The sequence below is a fragment of the Coenobita brevimanus genome, chromosome 73 (assembly GCF_032717465.1).
Source record: "Coenobita brevimanus isolate Jiangsu-jjx chromosome 73, ASM3271746v2, whole genome shotgun sequence".
Taxonomy (NCBI): Eukaryota; Metazoa; Arthropoda; class Malacostraca; order Decapoda; family Coenobitidae; genus Coenobita; species Coenobita brevimanus.
In genome coordinates, this window is record NC_137026.1 from 7,653,910 (window position 1) to 7,680,621 (window position 26,712).

The following is a 26,712-nucleotide window of genomic DNA, read 5'->3' on the forward strand; positions in this document are numbered from 1 at the left end:
CTGGTTGGCATCTTGTAGAGGAATAGAGGAAGGTGTCCTGTGTATACGTGCCAAAAATCACTTGCGAAATCACTCGCGAAAATTGAAAATTGTGCAAATTAGGGACCTTGCAATGTTGCCGCGTTAATTCACGTCGCCGGGACATGAGTGCACATCATGTGCGGATGTTAATTCACGTCGCCGGGACGGCGTGGGTTAAGTATGGTACAAATGTCCATCAACATCGACCCTTTTTCTTTTTTCTTTTTTTTTTCTTTTTCACCAGAAGTGTAGGGACCCAAGGCTTGACTTCTTACTCTAGCGAGTCATGGTGAGTTACTAATTCCTGAGCGGCACTGTGTGAGCAATAAACCCAAACTACACCGATGGTGCAGGGAATATACTTCATAATCGTCTTTATATTCAGAAAAGTTAATAGTTTATGCTTGACTCTATAAAAGTTGCCACAGTTAACACAGTGCAGGTGCGGATATTAGGACCACAGAACGGGAAAAAGTAGCCCAGAGGATCACAATATCTTATCCTTAATGACTACAGTATTACCTGAACCCGGCAACTCCCTCACACACCAACCCTCAACTTACAAACGGTCTAACCCCCGCCCTGGACCAAGTTTGCTGCCTCGGACACCACCAACTGCTCATACTTGCACGACTTCAGGCTTTACAATTTATATGACATTCCAGGTTCTATTTTCAGCGTTTTCAGACTCTCTCTGTAGCTTGGTGTTAGTAACTTCAGTAACGAAACTATTCATCGAGAAATTTTGCTTACCAAATCATAGCTCTGTTTCCACTAATTATTGAAAAGCTTCATATTTCAGTTCTTGTTTGAAAGATATAACTAAAAGTCTTTATCTTAAAATCAGAATAATATAAATATACCCAAGACTTTATGCTACACACACGATACTGTCCAGGCTCACCGGATCAGTCCTTAACAGAGACGCAAGTTACTCCCTTCACTCCAACGACGTTGTTTTTATTCTTGCTCTCTTCGACCGACTTTATTCAGTTTAGGAGACACTTGGAAATGGAGAGGTTAAATATAGTCTTTAGTAACCTTTTCATTATTAGAGGTATGTCCCAGGTCTAGGCAAGTCTTTTTTTTTTTTTTTTTTTTTTTTTTTTCTGGCTTATCGACCATTGGGGCCAAAGCCCCTGGTCATTAAGGCCGTATATATATATATATATATATATATAAAACACACACTTCCATACATATATACAGACACACTTTCATGGAGACGTGTATATATATATATATATATATATATATATATATATATATATATATATATATATATATATATATATATATATATATATATATTCTTGGTTTTATATTTTTTAGATCTTATAAAGAAAAACCTAATCTAGGGACCCTAAAACTAATCACCTAACAGACAAATCGCCAATCTATACTAAATCCTACGGAGACAAATAGCTAGACCTACACTAATGGTAAAAATACCTCGACTAACAGAACACCATCGACTGCAGATATGTAATGCTTTTCTACATTACATACCTGCACTCATCACCTGGTGACTGTCAGTTGAGGCACAACCTAATATAGTCGTCTGTAGATAGCAAGAATTTAAAAAAGTCATCGGACTGAAGAGGTAAACTTATCAATGCCCAAGTTTGGTCCCCGACCCGTCCAGTTAAGGAGTAGGTAACCTGCAAATAAATAGCCAGGGAACGGTGTTACGAAGTGTCCTGTGCCAATGGAAGTACGGCTGACTGGTTAGTCTTCTGGCTAGGTAGGGAGGCTCCTCACCACCTCTTCCTTACCATGTGAATTTGTATATTAAACATATTAACTGCCACTTACAGTTTATGTTAGTTATACATTAAGTCCAAATCGAAATAGAAGAAAAAATGGTAGAGAAGATATAAATGGAAACATCAGGGTGAAAGTCAAACTCTATCGCCAAGGAAAGCTTGTTAACAGGCGTTACGTCAAACATTGTACGGTTCACTGGTTTGTTCCACAGAAAGGACATGGATTTTCATGTCAGCCAATGACGTGTTTTTAAAATCATATTCTTCTTGTCTCCAGACGATTTTATTCACAGTGGGATAGAAGTTTCGAACCCCTTCAATACGAGACGCTTTCCTCATATAGGCTAATCGTTGGAAACAAGACTCACAGAAAACGTGTTACAGCCGTGAAGGAGTTCTATCTATCTATCTATTGCCAGACGCCTCAATCCCGTTTGGGGTGGCCACAAACAAATCGCCTCCAAGTCGCCCTGTCCCCCGCCATTTCACTACCCTGCTCCCAACTCACACCCCCCTCCCTCATATACCTCTCCACCCCATCCCTCCATCTCATCCTCGGTCTCCCCCTCCCTCTTCCACCCTCCACCTCACTCACATACACTCTCTTCGTCAGTCTTTCACCCTCCATCCTCTCCACATGGCCAAACCACCTCAGTGTGTTCCTCACAACGCTTCCTATCACATCCACATCAACACCACAACGCTCCTTTATATCCTCATTCGTCAGCCTGTCTCTGCAGACTAAGACAAGATTACGAAACGTGAAGGAGTTACGGTGCTAAAAAGACAGATAACCACATCATGACAGTTTTTTTTTTTTTTTTTTTCCCCTCTGTACTTGCTAACACCATTTTTTTTTTAGCTAAGAGTGAGTCATCACAGTCTGTGAGACGTAAGTGTAGGTTGCCTGGCTCATTCCACAGCAGGGATGTGGGTTAACTTCATGATCCAAGTTTACACCTCTGCAGCCCCCCCCTCCCCCCCTGAACGTGTCCTGGCCCCACTCCCCGCCGGCTTCATCAACTATGTAATTATTCTGCACTTGAAAAAATTAATACCCGAACTTTTACCAAGGGGGCCTAATAAGCTAGCGGTGGGGGGGAGGGGAGCAAAGGTAATGTTCCTTCAACTTAACCTGCGACAGATTTTCATCCCGTTGCAGTTTAAGTAACTCATTTGCAGACTAAGACAAGATTACGAAAATTTGTCCTTGAGCAAGTACGAGCATTGGCCTAACAAGCCGTGAGTAAATAACGGATGCAATTATAGATGCTGAGAGTGGCGCCTTCATGTGGTGGCACTGATATAACGGGACAGCTCAACTGCCTGGTTACACAAATGTCCACAAACTACCGAAACTTCCCTATCCCCCGAAAAAACGCAGCTTAAGCTTGTAGTCCACCAGGTTCACGTTTCAGATGAGCCTAAGGCCACAACACTAATAATATTAAAACAGACAAACAGCAATAAACTGTAAAACCAACAGAATCAGTGATTCACTGTGGATCTGACACCAAGATTCAAGATAGTGATTTATGGTATAGGACCATTTCAGTAAGAAGGGTAACAAATGCAAAGATAAAGGGGACAACAAAATCTAATAAAGAGATGCAGCCTATGATTCTACTCTGAGGCTGATCCCAGGATACAATATACTGAACACGAAAAGCAACACCAGTGTTGCAAGGAACAGCATATTTATTTTGTCCAGACGTTTCGACATATTCATCTAAGTCATCTTCAGTGGATCTAAAAAGATAAAAAAAGACCTGTAAGGTATATAAAATCCTAAAAGAACTATTTGAGCATGAGCTCATCGTACTTATATAACAAGAAAACGTAGTGTTAAATTACAGGAGGGACATTGCCACACAATATATTCAGAAGGACAGCAGACAGACAATCGTTTAGGGCCGGTTTTCGTTTATAAATATGAATTGATTCTGGTTAGCTTCTTACTGGTACATGTATCTATTATACAGAAATTCTTAGGATCAACGGAAGTATTACAATGATATGAAAGTTCCCTTACTGCTGAGCGAGGAGGGTCGCTCACAGGGAGATCTGATCTGCTCAACTGACTTCTATGTTCGTCAACCCTTAGCTTGAAAGCTGGTATTGTGCCACCAATATACCCTGTATGGTAACTAGGGCACTTATATTCATAAACGACTGACGAGCGGAGGGCAGTCGGTAGTGGGTCTTTATAATGAAAAAAATGACAATCTTAAGATCATTCTTATGAACAAATCGGAACTTTATTTGAGGATAGAAAATGGAATATTTATATTTCAGTGCCCTCTCTATCTTTTCTGATACAGTACCAAGAAAAGGTAGAGAAAGATACATTTCCTCCTTACTCACTGTACATACAGGTTGCTTCGGATTGTAAATTTTGGCTAAGAATTTTTTAACACAGGTATAAAAAAGAGCAGTGCTGAAGCCACTGTTAGCAAAAAAAAATCCTCAAAAGTGTAACCTCCGTATAGAATAGGTTGTAGGTAGAAGTTAGGTTATAAGCTCTATACAAAATGTTCTAATTGCATTCACCTTAAAAATAAATGGACAATTACTAAAAAAGCTAGTACCCAAACCCAAGAAAGTAGGCTTACGATATACAGACATAACCAGAGTGCCATTTAAGTATTAATAAATAAAAAAAAGGACGTTAACATCACATTCCATGGTAAATTTTATGTTCTGATGTTTATTTAGGTAATTAAAAAAAAAAAAAAAAGGAGAGCATGGCTTTCATCCTGAAATATAAGTAGGGTGTCATCCACGTATCTACGATAAAGGATTTTTTTTTTTTTTTAATAACAGAACAGAGGAAGGAAAAACAAATGAATAAAAGTAACTAATCCATACACCAGATTACTGGTGTCCTCTGTTCATAAAGCATCTTAACAGTTAGACTTGAACAGCTGTAGGTTGCAGTTTGGAGGGAAACAACTCTGGGGAAACGAGTTCCAGAGAGATGCAGTTCGGTGAATGAAAAAATTCTGATCGGCAGATGTTCTGCAATATGGCTGAGTGACATTTCAGTCATGAGCGCTACCAGAAGCCCGTGTAGCACGAGGGAAGGCACGGAGAGGTGGCACAATGGACGCAACTTCGTTTGAGCATTTGCCATAAAAATGTCTGAAAATTAATGCAAGGGAGGCAACATTCCTTCTTACTTGTAGGGGAGGTAGTTTATTAGTAATACCAGGATTATTAATAATTCTAACAGCTTTGTTCTGAATTTTGTCAAGCTGTTTTAATGCAACCTCTCCACATCCATTCCACAAAGGTGAGCAGTATTCAAGCTGAGAGCACACATGACTTATAAATTATAGCTAACTGCTCGTCAGTGAAGAAGTTACGGACTCTGTACAATAATCCAAGTTTCTTTGAGGCGGTTTTAGCAAGTGATCTGACATGAGAGGTCCAGCTGAGTGCATTGTTAAGTGAGACACCGAGAATTTCAATACTTTTGGAGATGGAAATATTTGTACCAGTGAAGGTAATATACGAATCTGGCAATACCTGTTTATTAGTAAATTGTATATATTTAGTTTTGCTAGCATTAAATAAGACAAGGTTGTTTTGTCCCCATTCACTGATTGTAGATAAGTCATGATTTAGGAGATGGCTGTACTAAATTGAGAGTTAGAGATATCAGACGTTGTAAATTGGTATCTGAGTGTGAATGAACTATGAAGTGTTGAGTCATCTGCATATGAATGGATGGGACTGTGGGTGATAGATAAGAGATCATTAATATGAACCAGGAACAGGGTTGGCGCAAGAACTGATCCCTGCAGCACGCCAGCGTTAATTGAGTGGAAATTGGAATATACATCATCTACTTTTAGTCTTATTTTTCTGTCGCTGAGATATGAGGGAATCAAAGGGACAAAAGACTAGTCCACAGCAAGGGAGTTTAGACAACAGGGAACGGTGCCATACTCTATTGAAAGCTTTAGAAATATCAAGGGCTACTGCATGAGTTTCTCCATGTAAGTTGCTTGATTGATGGATGGTATGAGTCAGAAGATTAAGTATGTCAATGGTGATCTTTCGTGGCGAAAACCATATTGTCTATCACTAATTAAGTTGTTGGATTCAAGATGTTTAACTATGTGCCTGTTAATTAAAGTTTCAAATTCTTTACCAAGAGAAGAAGCGACAGCTATCGGTCTGTAATCAGTGGGGTCAGAGGAACTTCCTTTCTTTGGAATTGGGTGGATATTGGCTTCTTTCCATGAATTAGGGAATGAAGGAGTACGTATACATAGTCTGAATAATTTAGCAAGAACAGAGGCAAGTTCTGGGGAACACTTTTTCAAAACAATTGACGGAATTCCGTTTGGGCCTGGAGCTTTGTTGGTTGGTAAATTGTCTAGGATGGATTTTACGTATCTTGTCAGTATTTTAAGTGGAACAGTTTCGGGAGAGTCAACTTCTAGTACAGGGACATTCTGGCTGGCTTCCTCTATGGTACAATTTCTGGCAAATGTACTGGTAAAAATATCTGCTTTCCCACACGAGTCATTTGTGATGTTGCCATCTGAAGATTTTAGTGGGGGAATGGATGATGACTTGATAAAGTTATTATTTAAAGAATTAAGAGTTGACCAGAATATTCTATTGTCATTAGGGTTGTTAAGTACTTTTGATGCTTGATTTTGAAGAAAGTTTGATTTTGCGAGATTTATTACAGCTTTTGCATTGTTTCTAGCAATTTTAAAATGGGAGAGCGATTCAGATGTTTTTGATTCTAAGTAAGAGTTATATGCTGATGACTTTTGGTCTGTTACTCTGGCACAGTTGCTATCAAACCATTTTGGAGAGTTCGATCTTTTAGTGAACTGTTGACTTGGTATGAATAAATCCATACCAGCTAGTATTAAGTCGCAAATGTGGGACTGGGTAGAATTGGGATCACTAGAGAAGAAAGACTGCCATGGAATGTCAGCAAGATAATTTCTAAATCCATCCCAGTTTGCCCTATCAAAGTGCTATCGGGTCACCCTGACAGGTTCAGAACGGGGAGGTTCTGGGGGGCTAACTAATAAGACTTTGATGAGATTGTGGTCAGAGGATCCAACTGGAGACAATATCTCTATCCTGTATTGATCTGGATTATTTGTCAGGAATAGATCCAAGAGATGGGCATTATGGTCAGGATTATCTGGTATTCTGGTTGGTTGCTTTACCAGCTGCATGAGATTAAACGATTCTGCAAACAGCTCGCACTCTACTGTAGACCAGCATCGTCAGTCCTGGCAGAATGCAATAACCATTCAACATTATGTATGTTAAAATTACCCAGAATGGTAATTTCGGTAAGGGCAAGGTTAAGGTTAGTCAACTGTGTGGATATGGAATCAAATACACTGGGTTCAGAAGAAGCTCTGGTGGAGCGGTAGACTACACAGATATATTTGGTAATATTTTGACAATTTAGTTTATACAATGAGTAATCAAAACTGGATGAAGTAAAGTTTAAAATAATGTCAACTGCATATTGGGATTTGATATAACAGGTGCCACCCTTGTTACGGAAGTTTGTGAAGAGATGGTAACTGGGAAAACAAAATGGGGACATTTCAGTAGAGGGTGAGATTTCTGTGTGGAATAGGGCCAAAGGGGATATGGACTGTAGGAAAAAATTAACTGAGTTTAAATTGGTACTAAGACCACGGATGTTGGGGAAGAATAAGGCAGCACTTTCACTTCACTGACGAGCATGACCTGATATTGCACTAGTCGCTGCCAGCACAGTTGCTTGATGGCAACTGGGAGGACCTTGTGCCACCAGCCCTACCCTGCCGGTGGTGGCAATCCGAGGTACCACCTCGTTAGAAAGTAATACTGCAGCAGCCATTGCTAAAGAGAGTGGGAATAGAGGATGTGATGTCTTATATGCATTTAAAGTACGCAGGACAATTATCCAACCATTTCTTCTCCCAAAAGCAGAGAAAAACATTAGCCATAGTCGGACCCAGAGGCGAGCCCATAGCCACACCGCACAATACGAGCTATCAAGCTAAGGGTTAACGAGCATAGAGGTCAGTTGAGCAGGTCAGTTCTCCCTGTGAGCTACCCTCCTCACTCAGCGGTAAGGGAACATTCATATCATTGTAATACTTCTGTTGATCCAAAGAATTTCTGTATAATAGATACATGTACCAGTAAGAATCTAAGAATGCTAGAATCCATTCATATTTATAAACGACAACCGGCCCTAAACAATTGTCTCTCTGCTGTCCCTCTGAATATATTGTGTAGCTAAGTCCCCCCCCCCCCCGTAGTAAAACACTACGTTTTCTTTTTTATACAAGTACAATGAGCTCATGCTCAAATAGTTCTTTTAGGATTGTAAATACCTTACAGGTCTTTTTTTTTTTCAAGCTTTTTAGATCCACTGAAGATGACTTAGATGAATATGTCGAAACGTCTGGACATAATAAATATGCTGTTCTTTGTAACACTGGTATTGCTTTTCCTGTATAAGTTGCGGTTCCTTCAGAACAGGATACAACAATATTATTTTCACTGTTCCTTGAGTGAGTGGAATTATTTTAGAATGGGGCCGTTGGGGAAATCGGAAAAATGTACTTGAATGTAAAACAAAAAGAAAAGAAAAGAAAATGCTACAAATTTCCTTTATAAAATGAATAAGGTTCGGAAGTTTTCATGAACAAGTAGGACCATATGAACAGAAGCTGTGTGATTCGAAGCCTCAGTTGGATGGGGCGAGGACAATTACGGAAGAGAGGGTAGGACTGCGGATACCTGGAATCAGCCTGTATTTCCACCTAGATCTGATACAGAGATTTCCTTGAGTAAGAGTGATCCAAACTTTTAGTGTGGTGAGCAGAGAGGCTGGCCCCTGCGACTATCATGAATATAAAACTAAATAACAAAACCTAGAGACAAATATACTGCATAACCTTCCTCCCTGGAACCTACATAAGGATAAGACGGAGACATTTTCCTGAGTGAATAGAACCATTTCACTAAGAAGCCAATATCACATGGCGCAATATTACCAAACCGAAAGACGTGGAGGGGAAATATACAAAACAGAAGCCTTGCCACAAACATCCACCTCCATCAGCTACCCGGGTATGATTTGGGCATTTCCATGAGAGAGTAGGATCATTTGATTAAGCAACCTTGTGACTCAAAGCCTCAGTGTAGCCAGACCTACGAAATAACAAAACCTAGACGTATAAGACAATCTGCCCACAATTCCCCCGAGAACAGATCCTGCAATACGATTTGGACACATACATAACTGGGGAGGATTATTTCGATATGGAAAAAAACTGATAAGAAGAACGAACTGCCGCACCTGGACAACAACAACAAAATAATAACAACAGAACCCTTCCATACTTCATCCTAAAACAGGTATACCAGGATGTGATCTGGGCATTACGATTTGGACACATTGGTGGGCGAGTAGGATCACTGGACTAAGAAGGCTTGTGATCCAAAGCCTCAGTGTGATGGCGAGTGAGAGAGGGCGACCCGTGCCGCTACCAATGCTAACAAGCCTTGGCCGTCGTGCCCAAGCCAAGCCTTCATTACGCTCACCCATTATGCAAATGGCTATCCCTTGATATGGCGTATGGCCGACAAAATCTGGCAGAAATGTTGGGAGTTTGGGGCCTCCGCTGTCCGCTACGTCCTCCTCCTGCAGGCTAATGACAGGAGAGGGAGGGAAAGGCTTGGGAGGAGAGGGAGAGGGAGGAAAGAGGAAGGAGAGAGAAATGGGAGGAGAGTTTGGGAAACACAATGAGTGTGCTGATGGTGGTGATGGTGGCTTACAACATATTATTATTTTCTAGTTTTTCCATTAAAATTATTAACTAAGAATGAGGTGAAGACGTCATCGGCTTGAAGTGGTTAATAGCGTCACTCAACACGCTTTACGAGGCAGGCTGGCATTATTGCATCACACAGCATAGTATGATCACCCCCACAACAATATCACTACACGGATAAGCATGATTCTGCGTACTTCACCTACGCAGCACAGTATAATTCCCCACAGCTGTACCAAACCGCCTCAGCCCAGTCTTCACCAAAAGCTTTCACCATTCAGTATCATCTCGTGCCTGTCTCATTATCATACCACACACATCCTCATCACCACACACTCCACACATCCTCACCACACACTATCACCACTAATCATCACTGCACACCCACACAATACACACCTTCACGGCAAACACCTTCATCTCACCACACATCCTCACATTCACCACACAACTCCCATAGCCTGGCATATGCTCGCCACTTCATCACATCACACGATCTCTGGTTCCTTATTCATCACCCCACACCCTCACCACACAACTACTCACCCTCACCTCACCACACTGCTTCACCAGCCCAGCCGGAACTCACCACTGCACTTCAACTGGTCACTGGCCTCATATTCATCACCACACACCCTCACCTTCCCTCATATTCATCAGACAAGCCACTCTTAGTTAATACAATGTCGCTTTAGAACACACGCAAGCACACATTCCTACACACACACACACACACACACACACACACACACACACACACACACACACACACACACACACACCGTGGAACAAAAACTATGAAGAGTAAATGCTTTTTAAATGTTTCAAAATTATATCAAACTAAACAGCCATCCCGACACACAGAATAGTGAGAGTATTACTACCATGTTTGGGGTCCATCACTTTCTTCAGCTCTCTACACACCTTTGTGACAGTTTTAGGACACCAAGGTGTATGGAAGCCCATATTATTTTTTTACATTAATTTATGCAACACCTGTAGTTGTATCCTGTCTGCTGTATCCTACATTGCACAATGTAGTCAGCAACCATACATGAAGGTCAAACATGTTCTACAGTAATCATATGGGGAAGAACTGATAGTACAAAATTGAGGTTTTGTCCACACCTTCACACTCACAGCTATACTAATACTGCCCTCAAAATATTTAGATCTTGACTGCCCTGTGGTAGTAATTGGACATGTCCTGACATATCATTCAATCGTACTGATCGGAATGCATACTGGAAGGACAGAGTGGCCTAATGAAAAACGCAGTTGTTTTTTCAGTAATATTCCGACCAACGTTGACCAACACTTTGTGCCAGAATTTGTCCGATTCCAACCTGTGTCAACACGCCCTTGAAGCCCTACTGACCATTATTTTTCCATCTATTCCTAGCCTTTTTTTTTTTTTTCTTCCTTTGTCTTTCCCTAGTTTTGTTCTTTCTTTTTTCCTTCATGATCATTCCCTACTTGACGCCATTTCTTCATTACCTCGCCCGTATCAGTGATAAAATGATAGATAATGAAGAATATCCCCCCTGTGGTGGGGGGGACACAATCTGGCCGCACTGTGGGGTGGTACTACTACTCTGCGGCCAGGTTGTGTTAGGAAGAATACTGCCACCGTATTCCCTGCGTGTCGTAAAAGGCGACTAAAAGGGGCAGGGTGAGGAGACTAGGGACCCCCTCCTCTGTTTTTTAGTTCCTAAAAAGAGACAGGCCAGAGAAAGGGATGGGGGATGGAGTTATCCCCGTACCCTGAAGATTGGGTCTATGAATGTGCGTGGATGTAGTACGACTGAGGCTAAAAGGGAGGAGATTGGGAGAATGTTTGTGAGAAGAAAGTTGGATGTGTTAGCTTTGAGTGAAACGAAGATGAAAGGGAGGGTGAGTCTATGTGAATGGAAGATTGTCAGGTGTTGATAGAGGAAGGGGAAGAGAAGGTGTGGCCTTGTTAGTGAGTCCGGAAGTACAGCAGTGTGTGACTGAATGGAAGGAGGTGTCATCGAGACTGATGTGGGTGAGAGCGAAATTTGAACGTGAGTTGTGGGTGTTAGTGAGTGCATATGGGCCTGGTAGTGAAAGGGATGAAGAAGAGAGGGAGTCTTTCTGGAATGATGTTGATGAGTGTCTGCAGAGTTTTGGAGTGAATGTGAATGTGGTAATGATGGGAGATCTGAATGCTAGAGTGGGAAATGTAGCAGTTGAAGGTGTAGTTGGTATGCATGGTGTGCCTGGAAGAAATGAAAATGGGGAACGAATGACAGCAATGTGTGTTGAGCGAGAGATGGTGATTGGAAATGTTTGAGAAGAAAGATATTTATAAGTATACATGGGTGAGACAGAAGGGTGGAAGAGTTGTTGATAGAGCTTTGATGGACTATGTGGTTGTGTCTAGGAATGTAATAGGAAGATTGTTGGATGTGAGAGTTCTGAGAGGGGAGGGTGGAGGTATGTCTGACCACTACCTGGTGGAGGGAAAGTTAAGAGTACCGTAGGTAAGAGATGAGTGAGAGCTAGGAGGGTTAGGTGTGGCAGGGAGGTTTTGAAAGTCAGTGAGCTGGATAAAAGAGAGAAAAAGATAGAGTATCAGGAGAAATTGAAAGATGAGTGGAACGCAGTGAAAGATCGGGAAAATGGCAGTGTCGAGGAGGAATGGCGGTTGTTTAAGAGTGCTGTGGTGGGGCATGCAGAAGAGGTGTGTGGTGTGAGACGTGTGGGTGGTGGTGTAAGAACAGGAAGTGAATGGTGGCACGAGGAAGTAAGTATGGCTGTGGCTGAGAAGAGGCGTGCATATGAAGTGTGGCTGCAGAGGAAGGATGAGATGTCATATGAAAGGTATAAGGAAAAGAGGAATAGAGCGAGAAGGGCTGTGCGTGATGCTAAAGTGGCAGCAGATGAGTGGTGGCGTAGGCGGCTGACTGAGAATTTTCAACAGAATAAGAAAATGTTTTGGAAGGAGGTGAAAAGGGTGCGAAAGGGAGAGTCTGGGAAGGAAGAACGAGTAAAAGTAGAGGATGGAAGGATGTTAAATGAGATGGATGCAGTAAGGAAGAGATGGGGAGAGTATTTTGAAAGATTGTTAAATGTAGAGGTGGAAAGGGTGGCTGAGGTTGTGGCGGATAGAAGGGTGCAAGGAATAAATGTGTTGGGAGAGTTGAATGATTCTTTGATCACGAAGGAGGAAGTGGAGAAGGCAGTAAAGGAGATGAAAACAGGGAAAGCTGCAGGTATGGATGGGTGTGCTGTGGAATGCCTGAAGGGTGGTGGAGTGACTATTGTTGACTGGTTAGTAAGTTTGTTGAATGTGTGCTTTGTGAAAGGTATGGTGCCAGTTGACTGGGCAAGTGCTTGTGTGGTCCCGTTGTATAAAGGCAAGGGTGATAAGTATGAATGTACTAGCTTTAGGGGTATAAGTCTGTTGAGTGTTGTAGGTAAGGTGTATGGGAGAGTGTTAATTATGAGAGTTAGAGAGGGTAGAGAGGGAGTGATTGGTGATGAGCAGTGTGGCTTTAGGAGAGGGATGGGATGCATAGATCAGGTGTTTGCTGTGAGACAAGTGTGTGAAAAGTATTTAGCGAAAGGTAAGGAAGTGTTTTGGACATTTATGGATTTAGAGAAAGCGTATGATAGAATTGATAGGGAGGCTTTGTGGACTGTTTTAAGATTGTATGGACTTGATGGTAGGTTACTAAAAGGAGTGAAAAGTTTTTATGTAAATAGTAGAGCGTGTGTAAGAGTGGGAAATGCTGTGAGTGATTGGTTTCCCGTGAGAGTGGGGCTGCGACAGGGATGTGTGATGTCGCCATGGTTGTTTAATATTTACATGGATGGTGTTGTAAGGGAGGTGAATGCAAGAGTTTTAGGTGGAGGTCTGAGTCTGGTGAATGTTGATGGTGGAGAGTGGAATCTGAAGCAGCTGCTGTTTGCAGATGATACTGCACTGGTGGCTGATTCAGAGGAGAGATTGAGACAGTTGGTAGAGGAGTTTGGAAGGGTGTGTGAAAGGAGGAAATTGAAAGTAAATGAGAATAAGAGTAAAGTGATGAAGTGTACGAGGTTTGTAGATGGTAGGGGGATGAATATAGTTTTGAATGGTGAGTTGCTTGAGGAGGTAGAGTGTTTTAAATATCTAGGGTCACATGTTGCTGTGAATGGAAGAATAGATGGAGAAGTGAAGTTTAGAATAAATGAATTAGGAAAGGTGCTGGGAGGAATGAAAAAAGTGTTTAGATGTCGTTCGCTGAGAATGGATGTAAAGAGAAGGCTGTATGAGGGTGTTGTGGTACCGACTGCGTTATATGGGGCTGAAACATGGAATATGGGTGTAGCAGAGAGGAAAAGTTTGAATGTAATGGAGATGAGGTGTCTGAGGAGTATGTGTGGAGTGATGCGTATGGATTGAGTGCGAAATGATGAAGTGCGAAGAAGAACTGGAGTTGTTCAGGAGATGGCTGGTAGAGTTGAGCAGAGGGTGTTGCAATGGTTTGGGCATATGGAGAGAATGGATAATGAACGATTGGTGAAAAAGATAACTAGATCTGATGTGAGAGATGAAAGGCTGAGAGGAAGACCACGAATAGGATGGATGGACAGTGTGAAGAAAGCGCTGGGTGCGAGAGGGATGTCTGTTGAGCAAGGAAGAGTGGTTGTGCGTGACAGAAATAAATGAAGAGAAATTGTGAATGAATAAGTGATGACGCAGCCCTGAGGGGATATTCTTCCGCATTTAAGATATAGGCCTGAAGCCTTTGCCCAGAGTCGGACACATAAAAAAAAAAAAAAAAAAAAAAATTGGTCTGATCAGCTTTCAGGTCAGGTGCGGGTAAGGGGATGGGTCCGTTATGATGTGGCAGGGGTAAACCAGCTCTGCTGTCGGGCCCTGCTGCGGATGTCACTGACTGCATTGTGCAGTTGACCCTTGTGCGGTGTGGTGCGGTGAGGATATGTCCGTTCTCCCCTTTGGGGCTAAAATGCGAATGAATGTGTTTGAATGGACGAGTAAATGGGGAGTGTGTCGTCCTGTCTTGGCTACCTCCCTTTCCTTGGGGGAAGCAGCCTAGGTATATAGATAGATAGATCCCTAAATTCCTGATCAGATATGCAGACTGGTGTTCAAATACCGCGAGGGTTAGAAAAAGACCTTTCCCAAGACATGAAAAGGTGACTGGTGATAGCAAGAATAAAATACAGTATATGAGTACTTGTATGTCCCCAGGTTGAACTGGCTACACTTCCATATGTCACTACCTAGCAGTTTCAAGACCCCGACAGAATGCACAAACAGGTTCAAGGTTGTGCCTGTTTGAGAGGGTGGGATAATGTGAGAAACCAAAGAGCTATGGTAAACATGGTTAGGGTGAGGATGGGCTGAAGGGTGAGTAGGGGTGAGGAAGGGAGGAAAGTGGGATGAAAGGGGATGCAAAAGGGCTGGGTAGGGAGGTGTGTGTGTGTGTGTGTGTGTGTGTGTGTGTGTGTGTGTGTGTGTGTGTGATGGGGGCAAAGAGGTATGGGTGAAGGGAAGACGGGAATCATGGGGCAAATGGAGGAAAGGGGAGAAGTAGCAAGGAGGGGTCGGAAGGAAACGGGTGAGGGGGATGGGGTGGGGGAACCAAACGGTGGGGACCAAGGAAGTAGCAAAGGAGGGGGTGTCCTAGATTAAGGGGCTTCATCATAATTATCAGTCTTGGAAAAAAATAAATCCTCATTTTCTGTGGTAAAACTGACTAGTGCTTTAGGAGCTCTTAAGACGAAGGCTGGACGACGCTAATTAATTCTGGCCGAGGATGAGATAATCTACATAAATTATAAATCAGCCGAGATGAAGGGGAATCGAGGAGGGATTTTACCTGCATAATTACATTCTTGACTCGGCTGTTGTCCTGTTTGCTGGTAGGAAACAGATTTCCGAATGTGATTTTTAATAGAATACTTTATTTGGGTTATACGTGCAAAGCCACTTACCCCCTTCAGTGCGTCTTATCATTCTCTTCCTGCCACCGCCACATGGTTTATTTCAGCTTAACCCTCCAAACCCAGGCCTGCTGCACACAGGATTATTCGGATAAGGTAGCCTACTTAGTGTACTGGCTTTCGTGTACTGGCCCACAGCCACGAACCTCACACGTCAAAACTTTTGGGTTCCTCCATAACAAGTGTTTAAAAATGTACACCGTCACTTCTGGGTGGTGTGGCTCTAGAAGATTACGAGAACCATCTTTGTAAAGGAGTTAAAAGACATCTCTCTCTCTCTCTCTCTTTCGTGTGTGTGTGTGTGTGTGTGTGTGTGTGTGTGTGTGTGTGTGTGTGTGTGTGTGTGTGTGTGTGTGTGTGTGTGTGTGTGTGTGTGCGCGCGCGCGCGCGCAGTATATCAAGCAGGCCCACTCACTCAATAGCCTGTCACACAAACCCAGCCAATCCATCCCTCCCGACACGCCTCCACTCTCATTTATTTGTTTTCCGCTCCCATTGATATTTAGAAGACTTCTCTAGACTTTTTACAATTACATTTTTCGTCAGAGTTAATAATCGGAACAACATGTCTATGTGCTTATATATATATATATATATATATATATATATATATATATATATATATATATATATATATATATATATATATATATATATATATATATATACAGAGAGAGAGAGAGAGAGAGAGAGATTATACACACACACACACACACACACACACACACACACACACACACACACACACACACACATATATATATATATATATATATATATATATATATATATATATATATATATATATATATACAGTATATATGTGTGTGTGTGTGTGTGTGTGTGGGTGTGTGTAATTTTAAGAAAGTCAGTTCCTTCTCTCTCTCTCTCTCTCTCTCTCTCTCTCTCTCTGACATACAGTATATTAAAAAAATAGATGAGAGACTTTATACTATTACCTTTTCCAATATTATATGTCTGTAATGGATTTTCACATCATCATAAAGTTGTAATAACAAACGCCATTTTTACCTTAACATCAAACTCACTGAAGTTCAGTAAATATGTGTTAAGAGGAAGAAAATCACACATCCATATACAGATGCACTGTAAGAATTATATCCACATATTGCAACTGTGTTCAGGCTTTGGCTGCGTTGGTTCTCTATGAGCTGTATAAAACCAATCGGTGAAGCTCTTCATTCTCACTCAATACGTTAACCTAAGGCCTCGTCCACACCTGTGCTGGCAACATGTATGCAACACAGTAACGAACAAACTGCAAACATGTTGGGAGCAGCAGCGTCCAGATCATGTTGGCAACATCATGAAGTCTCAGCTGCCTGGTATGGACACACTTAGCCTATCCCATCACCTCTGCTGCCAGTGTTCGAAGCTGCACTGAAATATGTTTGCATCCATCTGTCAAAATACTGCTGAAAACATATTCCCGAACATGTTGCCAGCTGTGTTGCCAACTCATGTTGGAGCACGTGGACGCGGCCTAAACAGTTTCTCAGACTGTGGCACCATAGCTTTCTCTGGAGCGGGGTAAATATGCTCTGATATTATTAGGAATATAATACCTAGCGTATACTTCACAGGTAGAGGGTTTAGATAAATATAACAACGAAGTGCTACACCAATCACAGAAAAATTCCCATGCCATCATCCTCTAAGGACAGGTCACAGAATCTGACGAGATGGTATGGGGAAAGGTTACATGAATCTGCCTGTTTGGTTAGAGGCCCGCCCACCACCTCCCCTCACCCTTCTTCTCCCAATAAACCAACTTCACTCCCATCTCTCTTCCCCTTTTTCCTTCACTCTATTTTCCTTCACCCGATTCTCGTCCCTCCTTCCTCACTCTTACCGTCTCTCTCCACTCCCCTCCCCTTTCTCAACTCTTCTCCGCTCCCCATCCTCCATTATCCTCTTCCTCTCCCAACCCACCCACCTTTTCTTCCCCCATTTTTCCTTCCTCCCTTCTTCCGTATTCTCTCCTTTCCCTTCCTCTCACAACCTTTTCCTACTCTTTCTCTTTCTCTCTCCCCACAGCGATCACCCTGTCCTCCTCCATCTCTCCTAACAACGCCCTTTCTCTCCCATTCTGCCCGCACCAGGTTGACAGAGAAAGGAGGTGGGAAGTGTGGGAAATGTAAATAAGAAATGCAGAGACGAGATGATGGCGGAGGAGGAAGGATAATACGAGCGTCGGGATGGAAGGAGGGTAAAGGGTACAAGGAGAGGACGAGAGGTGAGGCTAGACGAGGGGAAGGAGGGGACGAGGGAGGTAACTAAAGGTGATGGATAATGGAGGGAAAGATAATAGGGAAGACGGGTGAGCTAAAGAATGAGGGAAGATGAGAAGAGGAGAAGGGAAAGGTAGAGATAAGATATGGACAGAAGGGAGGCATAGAAAAGTGTAACTGAGGGAGGGAAGTGGGAAGGGGAAGGGAGAGTAAAAGAGGAAGGAGGTGGGATGGGGTAATGGAGAGAGTGGAGGAGGAAGGAGGAAAATACAGGGAGGGAGGGAGGGTAGTAAGGAGTAGGGGCAAAAAGTCCGGGCCAAATGTCAGACCAAGTGGAAAACTGAAGTCGATAAATACCTGAGATATCCGATGATCTGGAAGAACAGTGCGGTGCGGACGGCGTTGTAGCAAACTCACCCACACTTGAAAGAACCCACCATATTATGAAGATGTGATGGTCAAATGTAATGTGGGAAAGAGATGATGTGGGGAGGATGTGAAGTGGGGAGGATGTGATGTGGGGAGGATGTGGTGTGGGGAGGTGGTAATGTGTGGTGGATTTGATATGGGAAAGATATGAAGTTTGGTAGATGTGATGTGTGGTGGATGCAATGTGTGGAAGATGTGATGTGGAGAAGGTATGGTGTGTGGATGATGTGGGACAGATATACGTGAGGCAGTGATAAGAGATATACGGCAACGGGTTTTGTCCTTTCAGTAAGACGAGAATTTTAATATAATTTCAATATTGCCACTGTCAGACGATTTATTAATTTATTCATCTAATTAGCTTAAGGGTGATAAACGCTTACTATAAATAAACGACAAAAATATATCAGTTCACCAGTACCAGAAGGCGGTCTATGGCGTCATTCCTGGTACTGCCACACGATTTATTTTCTGTACAGTCGTAGAGAGCTTGAATAACACAGGATATTTAATGAGGATGCAGGAGTATCGTGGTGGATGAAGGAACGACACAACTGACCCCTTCATACTCTCTCTCTCTCTCTCTCTCTCTCTCTCTCAGTATCATTGTCGCAACAGTCAAATGGTCTTCTATGGCCGGAAAGTGACTGAATCACTTAGGATATTATAAGGATGTGTGGTAGATGTGATGTGGTACTGATGCAGCTGATGTGGCTTTGGCAGAGGTGTTAATAACTATACAATTGTGTTCCTGACTACCATGATGCCGGCCCGTTAACGCAAGGACACGAATACTGGTGCAGACAGCTGGCGCCAACCATCTCAGGTGTATATCCATCCTTGTGGGTTGGCAGGTAAAAAGAGTACCTGAGGAAACATTCAGGTGAGGCAACTGGTAACCTGAATCATGCAGTGGCTTTGTATCCCAGAACAGTGAGTGAACAACCCGCCACAGGCTCAAAGGCATAAGGTACGGCGATGGTTACCATCGCTAATCTCCTCGTGACGTCTGCCATCTTTATCTTTACATGCCTACTACCTCGGTCGCTAAATTAAAAGGTCTAAACATGAAGTTTTTCTACCTCATCTCCTGAAAATGCTCCCAAACGGCACATATTCTTGCCGATAAGCGGTTACCTGTTAATCAGAGGGGCTGTACCAGATGCAGAGTCGAAGTGGGAAGGTCAATGAACGAATGAAAAGAAATACAACAGTAGACGTTTCCTCACAGTTACTCATAAAGTGTAAAATCACAAGCTATGGAAGATACTCATACATGAAGAAGATATTGGAGTGTCTGGCATCACTAGGGCGTCACACACGGACTAAAATCGGCCACAGCAATCACAGTGTCGGAGGTGCCCAGGGCCATCACCGACGCTGGCGACAATCAGGCACGGACACGACAGCCAGAGTCACAATAAGGACCTGAACGAGGATCAGAGGCACAGGAGGCCATCAGAGCAGCCCACAGCAATCAGACTTGGCCACAAAGCTCACTAAAGAAGCACTTAGGGTAATGCCACGATCAAGACAATCAGGCCTGGGCGAGAACATCAATGCCACAATCAGGACAATCAGGCCTGGGCGAGAACATCAATGCCACAATCAGGACAATCAGGCCTGGGCGAGAACATCAATGCCACATCAGGACAATCAGGCCTGGGCGAGAACAACAATGCCACAATCAGGACAATCAGTCCTGGGAGACAACATCAATGCCACAATCAGGACAATCAGGCCCGGGCGAGAACATCAATGCCACAATCAGGACAATCAGGCCTGGGCGAGAACATCACCTTTCCTGCCATTCTGGGTGGTAATCAGATTCGTCGTCAAATCTGCCACTGCCAACGATTCCCTCAGTCGCTGGCAAAGTTAAGAGGACGTTATTTTACCCCAATGGCTTCTGCTGAGGAGCTGGGTGAGGGGGAGGGAAGGAGGGAGGCAGAGGAAGTGAAGGAAGGAGAGAGGGAGGAAGAAGGGGAAGCAGAGGAGAAGGGGGAAAACGAGAATATGATAGAAGACAGGCAGACAGGCAACGTACTGCAATGATTCAAATACAGAGAAGAAGAAATTATGAAAAAAAGTTAGATAGGTAGAAAAAATATATAGCGAGAGAGAGAGAGAGAGAGAGAGAGAGAGAGAGAGAGAGAGAGAGAGAATCATAAAAATACGGAGACGAGGTTATGACAGAAGCGTTTAATGACATTTGAATTTGATAAAGTACCAAAGATAGAGAAGAGAGATAACAAGAGGAATATTATAAGGCTTAAACGCAGCCCGAAAGATAAAGGTATAAAAAAAGGACTTTAAAATCAATGACAGCTGAAAGTGAGAATGAAGATGAACATACACACATGGGAAGGTGGAATTTATAAAACAGAAGGAGGTAATAGAAGGGGTAATGAAGGGAGCTGTGGAGATGGTGATGACTGAAAGTGCAGAAGGTAAATAAAATTATTGAAAACTGAAGCTCGTAAGACAGGAAGGTATTTATGGGATGTAAGGGTACGAGAGGGTGAAAAGAAGTTAGGCAAGGAATGTGTGGGGTGAAAGTGAAATATGATCATCGAAGGCAAGATAAAAGGAAAGTTGACTATATGAAATAACGATATGAGTAAAACTTTGGGTAGATCTAGGATATGATAACACAAGGAAGAGAATCAGGAGAGAAATGAAGGAGGAAACTAATAAGTAATTTGATACACATGAAAAGGAAACACAATGAACAGCATCAACGTAGGAAGATATTAATGAAACACAGAAAAAAAAAAAGTTCAGCAGATACATGACATGGGAACAAGAAGGGAAGGAAGGAATACAAATGGACGTAAAGGAGATGGAAAAAAAAAGATGCAAGAAATGAATGGTGTGAAAATGAAGATGGTTAGAATAAGGACGAAATACAATAAAGAATACTTAAGTTAGGTAGAGGCAGTATATAGGAATAAGAATGGAAGGAAATAAGGGAGAAATGCACCTTGGAGGAAGAGGAGAAAGCAAGGAGGCAAAAACTGTGTGCATTGTGTGGCGAAAGGAAATGTGAAGACGAAAATACAGCACATGACAAGGGTGGCCAAAGACGGAGGGAGGGGGTAAGAAAATGGTAAAAACAGGAGATGCTGTTGAGTATAGTCAGCCAAAAAGGTCGTGTCTTCGTTCCGAACCCCGTAAATACTCGAACAGATAAGTCGGAGCAGCAGGGACAGCTTCACAATTCTTGCAACTGTGTCAGACCAGACGGTGGTGGGAGTGAGTGAATTGGGGGTGGAGGTGGGGAGGTGGGGTGTGTGTGTGTGCTGTAATTATTGTTGGCAGCGAATTCTGTAATTTTTGTTGGCAGTGTAGCCTAGCAATATACCGCATAGTAAAGGTGCTAAATGTGATATTACACCTGATTTAATACCTGTAAATAGTGAAATGTATCGTTAACCTAAAATAATGCCTATAACATGTAGCCAAACAAGCGTTAGCAGAAATGACGAGGTTCTACTCCCCCTCCCCTCCTTCCTGCCACACCCTCTCCGCCGGGCATCAGCTAGCCACATAACATGGGAATAAAGGACAGACAGCTGTGGTTTTACTGTATGTTTACCTTCTGAACATGACAGGATATATTACATACCATTACCATGTGTGGTGTGGCACAGAGGCATGCTGTGTCTTCATAGTAATAATGAGAAAAGCATTTGTTTCCACAAGTGGTTAATGTTTTGGTGAAGGGGTAAGGGAAACCTGGCCACAGGTGTTACGCACGGTAATGACACCCAGATATACACCCACAAGCATATACTCATAGCTTCACAGTCACTCAATTATCTATATTGGGCGAAAGGAAAATTAGAGGGGAGATTCATGTTGTCACTAATAAATGTTGTTTTATATTATCACAACCATGACGTTCCATTAAATTCCAAACACTCGTTATGAAACGTATTCCACAGTCATTTCGTCCTCTGAAGTACTCCAAATACCAAAGATGAATTAGACATGACAGCCCATGTATATGAAACTGCAATATATTTTGATTACATGTAAACTCATGATGATGCATATGTAGACATTTAGCGACATATTATTGATAAAAATTGACTATAACCCTATTACCCAGTATGTTATTCCCAACAGCTTCCACCCTTCGGTAATGCATGGAATATAAAACATGACAGCACACACACCCTCCACTTCCCCACCTCCACCCCCAATCCACTCACCCCCACCACCATCTGGTCTGACACAGTTGCCAGACTTGTGAAGCTATCCCTGCTGCTTCCACTTATCTGTTCGAATATTTACGGGGTTCGGAACGAAGACGCGACTTTTTTTGGCTGACTATACATGACCGTGTTGTTAAAAATGAGTGCGCGAAGGTGTAGGATGTAGCGATGATGATAATGACGATGATGATATGAACACGTATCCCCTACGCTTAAAATAATATGTAGAGAGGGAGAAATTACTATCCTGCAAAAGTTCCACGAATACATAGCGGAAAAGTCGAACCATCTCAAACAGGCAGTAGTAGCGACACGGTTTTTATTGTATTTCGCCAGTCGTAAATTTTCTTCAGACGGAACTGGGAAGACAATGGGGTGCTTTGGGGCCGCCATTGAAGTGGTCGAGCCTGCCACTGACAGTGAACAGTCGCACTCTCATGAATCATTAATAATATATCTTTGTGTGGACTTATGATTCAAATTAATGTTTGTAATGTGTAGAGGAATTATTTTTTTCTCAAATAATTGAGAAAAAATGAAGGGAAACTACTTATTATTTTCATAGTAATACGTAAAAAATATTTATCCAGCTAGATTAGCATCAAATGAACTCCAAGATCCTCATTTATTTTGCATTAGTAGTCTTTTATTGTACTGAAAGAGGTGGAGTTACATTACTCACTATTGGCTGGAACGAAATACTTTGTAATTGCCCTCTTCAAGTCGATTACTAGCCAATATAAGTAAAAAATCGGTACGACGCTCGTAACATCCCAAATATCCAAGTGGCGCATGCGCATTGAAGGTACAGTCCCAGGGACAAGATAGACTCTGCTTTTGTTTACTAATATTGCGGCACCCAAGATTTTGTAATATTCACATTTGAGCACATCAAGATAATTTCAGAAAGGCTGTCTTAGAGAAATATTTTTACAGATCAGCTTCTAACTAACTGCTCTATGCTGCAAGATATTACCAAATTCTTCTGTTACTGTGCTTTCATTTCACCAAAGATTTTGTGTGCATGTGGGACAAGAGGGATGTTGTTGATAGTGAACATGTGGGACAAGAGGGATGTTGTTGAAAGTGAAGTATGAGTTATGACTGTGTTCTACCATAAAAGAGGCCATTCTGAGTCTTTTTGTAGTACATCAGTCATGAAGTGTGTGTGGGAGTGTTAAGTCATCTGCGTAGGAAGCGTGTGTACTTTGTGAGTGAAAGTGAAAAGCACATATTTTTATATATATACATATAGTTTTCTATATATACTTATTATAGAGAATATATTCTATTCTGGATTAATTAGCCACTTTGAGAAATATATACATACTGTATGACACTATATTATCCAATTTGTTTATTTTGTAATTTCATCATTCATAATCTGAGGAAATTGATGGCCACCCCTATTAATGCACAGGGGAACACAACAGTACGATCCTGACATCTCAGATTCTCAGCGTGCGTCCTCTCGACTTCAGGTCCAGCCTTCCGACCTCTCTCAGAGCAGGCAAAAAATGACTGTTGACCGTTCCTGGATTTGGGACGGTTTGTCGAAATCGTTGACTGAAGGCGAATTTAGGCATTAATAAATTTAAGTTAGTAAATCGTCTCAGAGGAGGAAAATATGACTTTCCTCATTGAAACCATATATTAAGAGATACAAATCTACTCATTTCTAAAGAATTAACATAGAAAACATTAAATTATAAGGGATGAATGAGCTGACTAGTTGCCAGACTTGCCAGATTAGAATATTTTTACCTTTTTGTATGACTCATACAAATGAATAAGCTCTTGTTGTGTGTATTCATTGGAGAATGTAAGTGGTTTTGTAAGTAGGAATGACATTAATCCTATCATAAGTGCACACAAACAAATGCAGCATATGATTCATGAGCATGCGTGTCCTACGACGTCTGTGGCAGGGTCGACCATGACGATTGTCAATTGTCTTCCACCCACAAAGTACCCCATTGTCTCTCTCACTGTACCAGTAACCCTCCTGAAAGTGAAATAAAGAAGACATGTAATACTTCCCGTTGAGAGATGGAGTGTGGAATGTTGTACAGGGATGGGGGGGTGGACAATAAAACGAGCCATCCCACGCCATACAATACCTGTCCCGGCTGCTGTCTCTGTCCCTGTCTTCTGTTTCTCCTTCTCTGCCTTTCCGTGTCTGTTCCGTTCTCTGTCTGTCTCTTCTGTCTCTGCCTCTTTCCTTACCTCTGTCTCTTCCCAGTTTCTTTTTCCCGGCCTCTTTATCAGTTGTCTTGTCTCACACAACAACCACCACGTCCCGAAATCTAGGTACATTAGCCCTGCCAAAATCATGACTAAACTTCCATGTTAATTAAGCTACAAAAAGGCGAGTTTATTTACTTTAAGAACAACCGCCCAAAATACAGTGTTCAAAAACAATGTTCAGTAACCCCTTCACGCCGATGATGAGATTTGTGCATCACTTTACCAACCTCCAGAACTGAACGGCTTTAGGTGTGATGAGGTGAAAATTAAGGTAATGTACAGTGATGTGAGTTGAGGTGAGGTGCGGTGAGGGTGGATTAGATAAGGAAAGATGGGGTAAGGTAACGTAAGGTAAGTTGGGTAAGGTGACATGAAATAATGTAAGAGAAATGAAGTACAGTGTGGTGAGGTGAGAGGCAGGGCAGAGAGGTGGCGTTGGCATGTGATAACGGTAAAGCCAAAGAGTTAATTAGTTTGTGGCCGCGCCCTCCCGCATATTAACCACCTCATTCACTTGATTAAGGATTCTTTGGCCTGTGAGTTCAGACTTGGCTACATTGCATCATATCACTGTGTATTATCACTGTATCATCTTGCTGTACTCCATATCACTGTAATATCTTACTGTACTCCACATCACTGTATTCCTTCGCTGCATCCTCTCACTATCATATAACTGTACTTCACATGTACTGTATTCCTCCACTGCATCCTCTCACAGTATATTTTCAGTATATCTTCTCACAGTGATCAGATAATTCACTTTTAAGGTTTCGTTGGGGTAGTACTATGCCATTACTGTATCCCACTACTGTATTTTTCACTATATTTTTTGTTATCTCTTATCACTGTGTTCTTTCCTCACTATTTCATCTCACTGTATCCTCTCATAGTATCCAATCTCTGTAATCAGTACACTCACTCTAGCAAGGCTATGTTGGTTGGATATCTTGGCTTCACTGCATCCTCTGTTGGCATCTTTTCACTGTATCATCTTGCTGTATTCGACATTTCTGTATCCCTTCACTGTATTCTCTCACTGTATTTCGCTGAAACTTCACCGCACTGAGTTGTGTTGGAGAGTATCTTGACTTCACTGCAACTACATTTTCACTGTATCCCTTCACTGTACTCTCTCCTTACAGCATGCCATCCCACTGTACCCTACTTCACTTCATCTTATAGCTGTATATTTTCACTGTATCACTTCACTGTACCGTATCCTCACTGTACTCTCTCGTTACAGCATGCCATCCCATTGTACCCTACCTCACTGCATCCTGCCACTGCACCTTTCCCTCTAGCCTTTCCCTCTTAAGCCGAAAGAAATCGTGTGGCGGCAGAAAGAATAAAGCATAAACATGTGACGACGTTCAAAGGCTTAGCTTATATTCCGCCTCCGTTACCTTCCATCTGTAACTGTTCCCTCATAAGGCGTTATTTGTATCTTATTCTGGCCGGCAGCGGGCGATTGCATTCTGACGTCTTTTTTCACTTTAGTCTCGGCATCACCACACGAGTTTACTCAGGCAACATCTCGCCTACTATACGTCCTTTACCCTAACTTGGCACACATTTTCCTCCTTTGTAGCTTATTTCACACAGATCAGTGGCAGAAAAAGACAATACTATGGCTCTACATATTTTCTTGAGCACCTACTCGTGACGAGCATCCTATTTTAGCGTTAATCTACTGTTACAGCTCACCAGTCAAGACGGGGAGATGGCAAATTTAGGCCAAGTTAGAGTGAAAAGAGTATAGATGGGTTACTGAAGGTATATCTAACCAAACCAGTTCAGAGTCTGTCCCATCCAGAATAAAATCGTCTGGGAGCAGCAATAATAAAGGATACACGCTAGTGCTGGAGGGGCTAAGATGGCTGCAATTAACCCACCCATTCCAGGCATCTCTCAACCTGAAGAAAACCGTATGCAGGCGCCAACAATAAATTATCAATGACGTACTCGGGCTGAAGGG